Here is a 13,377-nt window from a genome sequence, read left to right on the forward strand (position 1 = left end):
TGATAGTCTTTTGGGATTGGGTTTGAGCATCTGATCTTTTGGTGATGTTTTGGAGAATTAGAGTATAGGTGTTTTGCTCTTGCATTATTTCTTTTGAGACTAGGGGGAATAATAATCATTTCAATTCATAGGTAAGGGGAATTGATGAAAGAAGTCATGCAAGAGGGATAGAGTGGGCAGTCACATCTTGCCAAGGACCACTCTGTGATCTCCCCAGCTACTGTGCGTGACTCTGTCAAGGCATCGTGGTCTGATGGCTCCCAGCATCCCTTGAGAAAGAAAAATTATCTTTCCATCAAACTCCTGACACTGCTCATGGCTCTTTCTTTGATGCCTTGTGACCTCTTCATTTATATTTCTTTTGGCCAGAAAGCTGTAAGTTCTCTGTTTCTTGCAGTATATTTTCTTAGTCTTCCCCAAACTAGGTATAAACAAGGCACAGTAATTTATTTGTGATGTTTTAAAGTCATTAAATACAGACTGTGGGTGAACTTGGATGAATCTGAAAGTTTCATGAGATGATTGGAATACTCCTAATTTCTTCCTTATTTTGCTAATTTCCCAGTGTTAGAGAGTCAAGCCTGTAGTTTCTCAAGGTTCAGGGTCCTCTGTCTAGGTGTGGTGGTCAGTCAAATAAGTGGTGAGAGACACTGTTTGCTCAATCCTGTGTTTAGGCATCGTACAGAGTTCTGCCATAGCAAGGGAGTTTGTTTATTTTATAGCTTTAGTGAGTACATGCTTTTCTGGAACACAATCATTTCTCAACATGCATGTTTCCATAGAACCTAACAACATACATGAAGCCTAAGGAGATAGTCAATGAAACATTGTTGCTATAACAGAAATAGATGAATGACATAAGCAGGGTAATCTGGAAGTTAGTTCCTGCTGACCTATGGGATGACCAGCTAGGAGAATCATTGTTGCTTTTCATCAGCTTTTACAATCACTCACAATTACTTAGGAGATGGTAACAAAACATTTTGTAGCTAGGTACGGGGTTAGGGGGTAACTTGAGAGAGCAGACCAGAATTGGAGTGTTCTTCAATTTCCAAGCTGCATTTTTCTTGTGTTTGATTCAAGCACCTGGCAAAGTTGCCTGGTTATGGTAAATATAATGAGTGAGCAAAGTGTGTCTGTAACTTGTGTTTCAGAGAGAATGATTGATGTATCTGTCATGCTTGGCCTACAGTAGGTGTGGGGCCTCTGAATGTACCTCTGCTAAGAGAAAGAAAGGAGGGGGTAATGGGTAGTGATCTTTGGGTTTTAATTCTGTGAATGTAAACTTTTTGGGGCTATTCTAAGGGGACTAAAGTGGGACATATATGTGTTAGTCCTATAAGTATTTGCTGTCATATTATTTCTCCTGTATTGGGGAGAGAACAATAATCATAACAATTCTATTAGTAAGGGAAGTTAGAGAGAGAAGTCATATAGAGGGAATTCTGTGGGTGCCTTATTTTCTGGGGGCTGCTTTGCAGTCTCCATTTCCCTAGACTGCAACTCTGTCAGACAGAGGGGGTATGATGGCTTCCCACACTCAGTGAATGTATCTGTCTTCATCTTGAAATATTTTTATTCTGTTCCATATCCAAAGAGATATACAGAGAGCAAGAACTTTATTTAGTATCTTCTCACATAACTGGGTACATGGGTGTGAATTAGGGGAACATCAAGGATGCCATGAGAAAAAAAAATGAGAATTATGCACAAAAGTTTCTGGAGCAGTTGGTTTCCTACTAGGTGCTTTATTAGTCTTTTCATACTATTGTTACAGAGTAAAGATCTCATCATGCATTTATTGAATATTTTCATTGTTCACCTTTAAAACTCAATTTTTCTGTTGCAATTATACCCCTAAAGCAAACAGCAAGTCCTTTGGGCTCTAAAATAATGTCAAGATTTGGCCAGTCTCACTCAGTCTCTTCTAACAACAATGAATAATGTCCCAGAAACCTCTCCCTTGATTTTCAAAAGATGGTCAAAATCTAGAGAGGTTTATAGCAGTTAGTATACAGTATGACACTTTCACACCATCTAACTCAATGGAAGTTAAGTTTCAGGTTAAAAACATTTTAGTTTTTTTGCTATACAGTCTTTATGGCACTGTAGATTTCACGTATTATGAAAAAAATTTATATTATCTGAAATCAATGGGTTTTTCTAATTGTTGAGACATTGGAACAAAAGTCACAAAGGATTCTAGGGAATCACTAGTGTAATAATTGCTTTGCATGTTATCAATTTTATTTTGTGTGTTCCATTTTAAGGGCTATTTCATAGTTACTGCTAAGCAAGGTACATATTATCAGAATTAATGCTGTGCTATTAAGAATTATATGTAGAAAAGTATATTTCAGCAATCTCTAGTGAAAGGTTACTGTTTCATGGTCATAAAAACCTAAACCCCTAGTTCCCATAGGTTCAGTGTATCAATATTTGTGGGGTGTTTTTTTTTTATTTTTGTGCATGTTCTAATATGAAAATTGGATATGACTCTTCCCTGATTTTAACAATGAAGGCACTTGGCTCTTCCTTTATTGTGAAGATTAAATTGTAATCCCCTGTCTATTTCAAAATTTTAATCTCCAAAAATGTAAGCATAGTACTTAGTTAAGTATGGAGATCTACCCATTTTGTGGATTTTAACCACAAAAAGATATAAACGCTCATTTCATACATTGAGTGTGAGGTCTGTGACTCATGTGTGAAAGAGTGGGCAGTCCTGGAGTGGAGTGTCGACTGGATTGGTAGACATAAAAATTTAGGGGGAGTGACACAAGAGAAAAAAGGTCTTTAAAAGTAGAAACAGAGACACACAGACTCATTTGGAGTGAAGACAGACACTTGGAGTGAAGAGAGATATTTGGAGTGTGTAAAATGGAGATTTCAATCCCTATAAGTCCTTAATACTTCCCAGAATTCCTTATAATCTCACCTGAGTCCTCACCTGAGTGTGAGAACACAATTTAGTATTTAAAGGGCTCTCTGCCTCTCTCTCTTCTTCTGCTTCTATGCACACGAATCTCTCTACTCAGCATGCAAGATGTAGTAAATGAATTGTGAATGGGCTAATCAGCCCTAGGCATGTGTTTTTCTTATTTTGTATTTTCTTTATTCCTTGATTTCTAATAATATTTAATAAACCTCATAAAATATAATATTTTTATCAGTAGAGACTAATTTAACTTTTACAAGTGGAGAGAGTGAATGTAAGGACTGATTTTAATAATTCATTTTTGATATTTAGTAATTAAATCCCTGGTGACCAATTAAATATATTTAATCCAACCATAAATTTAACACTAGGACCGCTACTCCCATGAAAATTGAGGATTGTGTGTTCAAAGGGAAGTTGCTAACATTAAGGGTGACTAGAAAGGGCATCTTGAAGAATGTAGGAATTTTTCTGAAATAATAAAGAAGTTATGGATGTGTAACAGTTAAAATTTAGGGGACTGAGGCAGGTAGAAATTAATTTCTCTCTGCAAGGAGTATTATATATTTTAGAGGTTTATTAAAGGTTAAAGATTAAAGAAAATACAGAATAAGAAAAAATATGTGCCTAGGCCAGAGGCCTAGACAAGACCTCACCTACATTATGGAAAGAGCCACATCTGCTCCAAAATGGAAGTCCAAAAGAGCCCCCGCCTATGGGGAAGACCCTTTAAATAAAATTTTGTTCTCATCCCAGGTGGGAATTCAGTGAGATTAGAGGGCATTCAGGGGAAGTGGAGCAAAGGCTTGTGGGGGTTGAAGTCCAGAGTTCAAGTCCAGTTTTACAGATGCCAGGAGGAAATAAAAGTATAAAGAGTTTTCCCAGTATTGAAGAAAGTCAGTGCAAATTCATCTAGTGTCTTGAGTGAAGAACAGTAAGGAGGCCAATGTCACTGGATCATTGAGAAAATGAGAAGACTAGAGAGGTCAGAAAGGATCATACCCCCAGAGCTCTTTGCAGAATCACCCTAAGGGAAGTCCTTCCCTCTCTGCTGCCTGAGGCTATTAAAAAGTAAATATGTGAGGGAATTGGCACTACTGTTCACACAGACCAGGAGCAGAGTGAGCATGAATATATATTTATATATTCAGTCAGAAATATCTATTACTTAACCAAGTCCCTGCATACATAGGGAAGATCAAAGAGCAAGAACATGAGGATTGTGAGCAGGGCTAAAATTTAGAGTCTGGATGGCTGATAGTGCTATGATCTGTGTCTGAGTCTCATCTTCAATCAGGCCATAAACTCTCGTTACTTCCAATTTTTTGTTTAGGTCTGGCTTATTCCTCAGGAATGCTTAGAAATCTTTTATCTCATTGAATGTCTATTATCTCCCTGGAAGAATATACTCAGTTTTTCTGGATAGATGACTCTGGGTTATAAACTCAAATCTTGTGCCTTGTCTATATGAATAACATATTCCATGCCTTTTGATCCTTTACTGTAGAAGCCTCTAGGTCCTGTGTGATCTTGACTGTAATTCCATGGTATTTGAATGGTTTCTTTCTGACTCCATGAAGCATTTTCTCCTTGGCTTGGTGGTTCTTGAATTTAGCTATTATATTCCTGGAAGTTGTCATTTGAGGATTTCTTTCTGTAGGTGATCTGTGATTTCTTTCAATTTCAATTTTATTTTATTTTTTGAGAAGGTCTGGGCAAAGTTATCTTTGACAATTTCTTGTAATATGATGTCCAAAGTTTTTTTCCTGATCTTGACTTTCAAGTAGTTCAATAATTCTCAAATTGTCTCTCCTAGATCTATTTTCTAGGTTAGTTGTTTTTTCAATAAGACATTTCAAGTTTTCCTCTATTTTTTTCATTACTTTGATTCTGCTTTATTGTTTCTTGATTTCTCATGAAATAATTAGTTTCTAGAAGGTCAATTCTGATTTTTAAGGTATGATTTTCCTCTGTCAGTTTTTGGTTCTCCTTTTTTAATTGACTCATTTATTCTTGCATCACTTTCCTCTTGCATTACTTTCATTTCTCTTCCTCACTTTTCTCTGCCTCTTTTAATTGATTTTTGAAGTCATTTTTGAACTCTTCCAGAATCTGTGTTCAATCCATATTTTTCTTTTGGACTTGGTGTGTGTTTCCTCTGCTTTTACTGTCCCTTTCTGTGTCTGTACCTTGCTCTTTGTCTCTACAAAAATTCTTTAGATGTAGGTGTTTTTTTAATTGTTTATTCTTTTTTCCCACCTAATTATGGGGTAGGGTCTGTTTTCTGGGAAGTTGGAGTAACCTCTTAAATGTCAATCCTTCCTTGATGTTATTTTCAGCTTATTTCCTGAGTTTTTACCAGTTTCAGTTCTTGGAGGATGATGCGATGGTCTGAGGGCAGAGAGCTCTGAGAGCCCCCTTGAGTGCTGATTCAATTGACCCTTGAGGATGCTGATGGCTTAAGGATTCGCCTCAGGCCTGGGCATAAGCTTTTGATCTCACTCTGAACTTGATCAGGTCAGGGACTGATCAAATTCTAGCCCTAGGGCTTAGGCTCAATTTTTTTTTGTCTCACTTGATCCAATCAAGCACACCTTTGGTTGCCCTTTTCTGGATCTCTGCCCTTAGTTTTGAGCAAAAAGATGGGGGTAGAGGGTTTGTGAACTGTGTCCTTACCCCAAAGTGTGAACTATGTCTTCATCCCAAGCCCAGACTGGGACTCCTGGCTTCACTCTTGGCCCATATGAATCAGCCCACTTAAGTCCAGACTTCCCTGGGCTGGTACTCTGGACTTCTCCACAGGTTTGAAAGTTCAAGGGGTGTGGGTTGACTTGTATCACTATGTTGCCCAGAAGGATTTCAGGATCTGCATTTTGACTTGGACTTAAGTTCTGAACCCATGAATGCAGATGTAGGGTGTGGGGTGTGGCTTGCTCTTGGCTTGCTCTTTCCTCCTTGCTACAGCCTCTTACTGACTCTGCTCTCATCTCACCCCAGTGCCCCAGATGTTCTCTGCCTACTTTTTTGGTTTTTCTTTTCTTGATAGTTGTTTCACTTTGTCTTCTTGTTGGTTCTTTCACTGTTGTTTTTGTTTTGTGGTGACAAAGATTTTAATCTTGGTCAGAGACTTTGATGATTATTTGCAGTTGCAGCAGCGGGAACTAGTCACCACCCAGCAGGACCATGTCTGACAAGCACCCTGTAGCCACCGACCAAAAAGCCCAACGGCTCCCATACTCCTTTAATGATGTCCCCAATAAGGGCCTTGGCATTTGAGGATGGATTCTCGTGATTGCATCCTTCATCTTCACACTTATTACCTTTCCCATCTCAGTCTGGATGTGCATAAAGATCATCAAGGAATATGAGAGAGCCATCATCTTCAGATTGGGCCGAATTTTACAGGGAGGCGCCAAAGGACCAGGGCTCTTCTTCATCCTGCCCTGTATTAACAGCTTTATCAAAGTGGACATGAGGACTATTTCATTTGATATTCCTCCTCAAGAGGTTCTCACCAAAGACTCTGTGAATGGAGTGGTCTATTATCATGTCCAGAATGCCACCCTGGCAGTGGCTAACATCACCAATGATGACTCAGCCACCCACTTCCTGGCACAAACCACTGGCCTCCTGGCACAGATCACCCTGAGGAATGTCCTAGGCACCAAAAATCTCTCTCAGATCCTCTCTGACCAGGAGGAGATTGCCCATAACATGCAGGCCACTCTGGATGATGCCACTGATGACTGGGGGATAAAGGTGGAACGCGTGGAGATCAAGGGTGTGAAGTTACCGGTGCAGCTGCAGAGAGCGATGGCTGCAGAGGCTGAGGCTTCCCGGAAGGCCTGAACCAAGGTCATTGCAGCAGAAGGAGAGATGAATGCTTCTTGGGCCCTCAAAGAAGCATCAATAGTCATCACCGAGTCCCCTGTTGCTCTCCAGCTCCGCTATCTGCAGACACTGACAACCATTGCCGTGGAGAAAAACTCAACCATTGTCTTGCCACTGCCCATCGACATGCTTCAGGGCATCATGAGGGCAAAGCACTAGGACTAGGCAGAGCTAAGCTGTCCAGAAGTTAAGCAGAGCTGGGGAACAAAACCGACCTTTAACCCACAGAGAGTGAGTGGGGTGAGGGAGCTTCACCCCTTCCATCTTCCCCTTCCTCTCTTGACATGCTGAGTGTGATGTGCTTAGATCTAGTGAATGAGCCAATGACTCATTCACTTTTGTGACTTTGGAAAGAGACCAGACAACTGATTGATTTATGCTATTTTAAACATTCTATGCTTTTTGATAATCCTGTTGGAGCTTAAATACCTCCTTTGGTTGAGTCAGTCCATTGCTCATCTCAGCAGCCCAGGGGAAAGGCGGGTTTTGATTTTCTAGGTGCCCCCATCAACATTAATAAGTTCAGCCTAGAAAGTGATATCAGCACATAATGAAGACACAGAGTATCAGAACATGAAATGGTAGCTCTGGAAGAGACCTTTAGCGATCAGAAAATGATCTTTAAGATGCCTCCTAGTTCCAAGTCTGCCATCCAGTACAAGCTCTTCACTCCATACATGAGGCTTAGAAAGGAGAGAAGATTCACCCGAGGCCCCACCGTGAGCAGATACAAAACCACTTGGGTCCTCGATCTCTTGGCACCCGAGCAAGGGTTCCTTCTGCTCTCTGGAAGTTGCTGCCTGAAATGAAAGAAGATTCTAGTCCCAACCCTACGCTAGTTACCTTACAGGGGATCTCTATTCAAGGGGTGATTTTTCAATGATCTGGTTCCCAGCCCTCCCCCCATTCCTTATGAACCCAAACCGTGTTTTGAACTCAGTTCTCTTTGTGGAAAGAGACCTCTTACCTCTGCCTTATGAGGCAAGGCTAGAGTTTTGAGCCCCTGCCCTTGATTCTAGAGCTGGTGATGTTCTGCTTCCCTAAAAGACGTCACGGGCCTCTTGTTGCTGTGACTGCAGACTGGTAGCCACAGAGATAACATCAGAACCCCATTTCTGCCATTCACAAAGATTAAGCTAACTTTTCCAAACCTCGTAAGACCTTTTATGGATTTGCCATCGTTTCTATCCTTTGCAAAAAGAAAATTTTATTTTTAAAAATTGATCTGAGAATCTTTAGTGAATGAGCAATGTGTTGGCTTACTTACAAAGGAGCTGCAAAGCCTTCCCAGAAGTGCTTTATTATCTCAGACTTGTCTTCTTCAAGCATCAAGTTTAAAATAGTTTTGTATTTCTGATTTTTAAATGAGTCTTTCTATAAGCCAACTTTTGTAGAGCTCTTTCTGCACCTTCAGAACTTAACATGGTTGTCTTTTAAAAACCACTGGGAAGTGTCCTTAGTTTGTGAGTACTGGAGAGCAATACCCCTTACCTATTACAAGCATATACTGAGGTTTCTGTGGGTGGGAGCATCCTATCTAAATGTTCATTGCCCCCTCTTTTAGATTTAAGAACTAAAGGAGGAGAGTCCAGGGAATAACCTCTAAAAATTAGAAGTAAAAAATTAGAAAAATCTGTTTGTTGGCTCCTCATTTTTTCCCCAGAATGCATTTCACATTGAGAAAATTAATATTATCTAATATTTTTTTCACTGATAAAATAGGTAGTGGTCTGTCTGCTTCACGTGTCCTCTGAGGCTGAGGACTGACCTGGAAATGTCCTAGGGTGGAGGCTTCTTCCTACACAAATCCTCCTGCTGCTCTAGTTCTCAAGGTTAGACATAGTCATTAATTCCCCTGACTGATTGGTCTCATTTTTTCCCTTTGCAGTTAAAGTTGTTGCTTGTTTGTTTGCTTGGTTTTTGTTTTTTATTTGTGGGTTTTTTAAATCTAGAACACAAAATTTATAGATATATTTTTTAATTTAAAGAGTTTTTTAAATTGCTTCTGTCATTCAATTCCTTAGAATTGAACTGTCTTAACAACTTTCCTTACTCCTTCCCTCACCCCTTACTTTCATCAAGGAAACTATATTGACTGCTGATTAGTTTACCATTTTCCCTGGTTGCCTTAAATCTAAACCCCAGGCTGCCTTCCCTTGTCTGTGTTAGAGATATCATAGAACAATAACTTGGGGTGGGATAGTTTATTAGGGATTGGACTGGACGCTGAAGACTGAGGATTCTCCCAAGGGAGCCTTAATAAATACTGTGTGCCTCTCAAAAAAAAATCTTGGTCAGAGAGAATTCTCATGGTGACATGGAACTGCTCTGGTTTACTCCTTCATCTTGGCTCCACCCCATACACACTCATTACTGAAAAAAGAAAAAAAGAATAGGAAGCCATAGGCTATGTCTGCTCTTTGACACCCTGAAATACTTGTTCAATGTATAAAACTCCACAAACACGGGATCTCACTGAAATGATCAGTATGAACAGTGGCTGTAATAATAGGGCACACCTAACTGCTGACAAGGGCTGAAGGGGGTGGCAATAATACCAGAGCATTGTGGGAGCGACACCACTCTTCTTTACCACTCCTTTGCTAATCTGACAACAGGAGCTAGGAGGATGCTTTTGATTCATCCCAAAAGGAAGAGGCCAGATATCCACCTGTGTTAATTTCCAGCATTAACTTCCTGGGGTAAGAATATTCCAGGGATTGCAGGTTGGCCATTTGTAACAGGAACTGTAAGGGAAAAGGATAAACTGTATGGGAAACTGAAAGGGTGGACGATAGACTGTATCCAAATTCCCGTTGTTCAAGCAATTGGACTGCATTTGAACTGAAGAGAGTTGTATCTAGTTGAACTCTGGCAAAAAACTCCTTAGATACAGATTGCAAAAAACAAAGCTTATTTATGATGTTAATGTTTAAAGAAAGAAAGGATAGTAATGAGGGTTTCACAGTAGGGGCTCCCTAAACTCTACCAAGGGGAACTAAGCTTTGTATCACTTCCCTCTAGGTCTCACGGCCTTTCTTCATACCTTGAGTAAACTCGAAATCTTCTTGTCCTCCTTATCCTATCTTAAAATCCCCAAACTATCTGATCTAACCTACTTCTAAATGTCCTAATCAATTATCTTACATGTGGCCTTCAAGGTGGATGCTGGGGCCAAAATGACTTCTGGCCCAACTTGGACCAAGAGTCTGTCTCCACATGGTCAGGTTGACAGAGACCAGGAAAGAAAGATCTCTGCTTCTTTCTCAGTTGGTAGTATCTCTCAGATCACAGCCACACGGTCACTGAATGCTGATATTGGTATTCCCAAACTGGCACAGGAAAATGCCAAGAGCGCCAGAGAAAAAACTTCCTCCTTCAACAAGGTCCAGTGGGTCAGAGCACTCAGGAAAGACTGTTTGCTCAACAAAACCCTTTTCAGCATTCTACAGAACTCTGTCTTGCAACCCCCACTGCCTGCAAATTCCAAAGCAAGAGGCAGCTTTCTAGAACTTACCTTTTTTTTTTTTAACAAAAAGGTGAAAGAACACGGAATATTTCTCTTTTTTTTCCTTTTAACATAACTTGTTTCATCAAGAATCAGCCTACTGAGAGTATCTTTGCATTCATCTTCCTTAATGAGGCAATCTTAAGGTGTGACAGGGAAGAAGGAAGTATTCAGAAATTAAGAAAAAGTAAAAACAAAAGATATCAATGCAAATATTTAAAGTAATAAAATCAAAGTTTTGTCTGATACCATCTTCCTCTTCCAAAACAAACAAACAAAAAACTCCTAAGTTTTCCAAATCAAATGATGGATTATTGCACAAAGAAAAACGATCTAGTTTAAGTCAACTCAGTTCAGTTCAGCATTATGCTTCAGTTGTTTTTAGAAAAAGTGATTGCCTAGGCATAATGACCACCGACTCAGAGAGAATTAGCAAATGTTCCTTTAGAAATAGCAGCTATTAGGGGGCAGCTGGGTAGCTCAGTGGATTGAGAACCAGGCCTAGAGACTGGAGGTCCTAGGTTCAAATCTGGCCTCAGACACTTCCCAGCTGTGTGACCCTGGGCAAGTCACTTGACCCCCATTGCCTAGCCCTTACCACTCTTCCGCCTTGGAGCCAATACACAATATTGACTCCAAGATGGAAGGTCAGGGTTTAAAAAAAAAGAAATAGAAGATATTAATTGAGTATTCTTATCCTTCTTTAATGACCTAGCCACTCTTCTAAGGAGGGAGAATGGAAAAGTGCCAAAAACTATTCTCCCTTCGCTGATTTGAGCAAAATGTAGTTACTACATAAAAAGGATTTACTACCACAAATGTTGTTTACACACACACACACACACACACACACACACACACACACACTCATCCCAAAAATTCTTTAGGCACCAGGATACTACTTGGAGATTTATGTTATATACAGGAACCTCACAAAATAAGAAGGGAATCATATTAATATCAGAAAAACTAAGTTCCTGAGAGCTTAAATAAGCCTTAGAATCATGAATGTATCAGGGAGGCAAACTTCTCCAAGAACTACAGAGGAATTTTCTCTTGTACCTAAGTCCCATGTCCAAGAAAACACTTCAGCAAAAGGTTGGGACTCAACTGAAGGGGGTAAATTTATATGTCACAAAGAAGCTCATGGTGGGAGGGGGGAGAACATCAATACACTGGAAGGATAAAGAGGTTGGAAAATAGGACATACTCAACTCACATGTGCATTGAAATTGACCCAAAGATGGAAGAACAAGCCAATCCATTAGGGCAGAGAATTGATTTGTGCGGTATAGGAAAGTAGAAGGGTAAAAAACAGACTGATGGGGAGGAAAGAAATACAAGGGAATAAGAGGGGAAGGGGGTAGAAAGGGAAGTAAAATAAGGGTGGGAATTAGGGGAACTGATTAAAAAACAAAACATTGATGAGGAAGGAGATAGTGAAAGTAGAAAAGGCAGAACTAGGAGTAGAAATCAAAATGCTGGGAAATACACAGCTGGTAATCATAACTCTGAATGTGAATGGAATGAAATCATCCATAAAATGCAAGCAAATAGCAGAGTGGATTAGAATCCCAAACCCTACCATATGCTGTCTACATGAAACACACATATGAGGAAGGTAGATACACATAGGGTCAAAGTAAGAGGAAGGAACCATATCTATTGGGCATCAACTGATAAAAAGAAGGCAGGAGTCACAATCATGATATCTGACAAAGCCAAAGTAAAAATAAATCTAGTTAAAAGAGATAGAGAAGGTAATTACATCCTGATAAAAGGCAGTATAGACAACAAGGAAATATCTGTACTCAATATGTATGCACCAAATGGCATAGCATCCAAATTTCTAAAGGAGAAACTAGAGGAGTTCAAGGATGAAACAGATAGAAAAACTATACTAGTGGGAGATCTGAACCTCCCTTTATCCAAACTAGATAAATTAAACCAAAAAATAAATAAGAAAGAGGTAAGAGAAGTGAATGAAATCTTAGAAAAATTAGAGTTATTAAACATGTGGAGAAAAATAAATAGGGACAAAAAAGAATACACCTTCTTTTCAGCAGCACATGGTACAGTCACAAAAATTGGCCATGTATGAGGGCATAAAAACATGGCAAACAAGTGCAATAGAGCAGAAATAATAAATGCAACCTTCTCAGATCACAATACAATGAAAATAATAATTAGTAAGGGAACATGGAGAGGCAAATCAAAAATTAACTGGAAATTAACCAATACAATTCTCCAAAATAGATTAGTTAAAGAACAAATCATAGAAACGATTTCATTGAAGAAAATGACAATTATGAGACATTCTTTCAAAACCTTTGGGATGCAGCCAAAGCAATACTCGGGGTGAAATTTATATCCTTGATTTCATATATTAACAAATTAGAGAAGGCAGAGGTCAATGAATTGGGTATGCAAATTTAAAAACTAGAAAGTGAACAAATTAAAAGTCCTCAGATGAAGACTAAATTAGAGATTCTAAAAATCAAAGGAGAAATTAATAAAATTGAAAGCCAAAGAACTATGGATTTAATAAATAAGACTAGACCCTGGTACTTTGGGAAAAAATGAATTAAATAGACAAAGTACTGGTCAATCTAATTAAAAAAAGGAAAGAAGAAAACCAAACTGACAGTATCCAAGATGAAGAGGGAGACCTCACGTCTAATGAAGAGGAAATTAAGGCAATCATTCAAAACTATTATGCCCAATTATATGGCAACAAATATAGCAATCTAGGTGATATGGATGAATATTTACAAAAATATAAATTGCCTAGACTAACAGAGGAAGAAATAGATTACCTAAACAACCCCATATCAGAAAAAGAAATTGAACAAGCCATCAAAGAACTCCCTAAGAAAAAATCCCCAGGTCCAGATGGATTCACAAATGAATTCTATCAAACATTCAAAGAACAACTAATCCTAATATTATACAAACTATTTGACAGAATAAGCAAAGAAGGAGTTCTACTGAATTTCTTTAACAACACAAATATGGTACTGATTCCAAAGCCAGGCAGGTC

The 13,377-nt window shown here is 39.1% G+C and overlaps 1 pseudogene; it reads left to right on the plus strand.

The window, feature by feature from the left end:
* Nucleotides 1-5,888: 5,888 nt before the first annotated feature.
* Nucleotides 5,889-8,460, plus strand: LOC103103600 (stomatin-like; annotated as a pseudogene).
* The last annotated feature ends 4,917 nt before the right edge of the window (nt 8,461-13,377 follow it).

Source organism: Monodelphis domestica, chromosome 6, assembly GCF_027887165.1.
Source record: "Monodelphis domestica isolate mMonDom1 chromosome 6, mMonDom1.pri, whole genome shotgun sequence".
Classification (NCBI taxonomy): Eukaryota; Metazoa; Chordata; class Mammalia; order Didelphimorphia; family Didelphidae; genus Monodelphis; species Monodelphis domestica.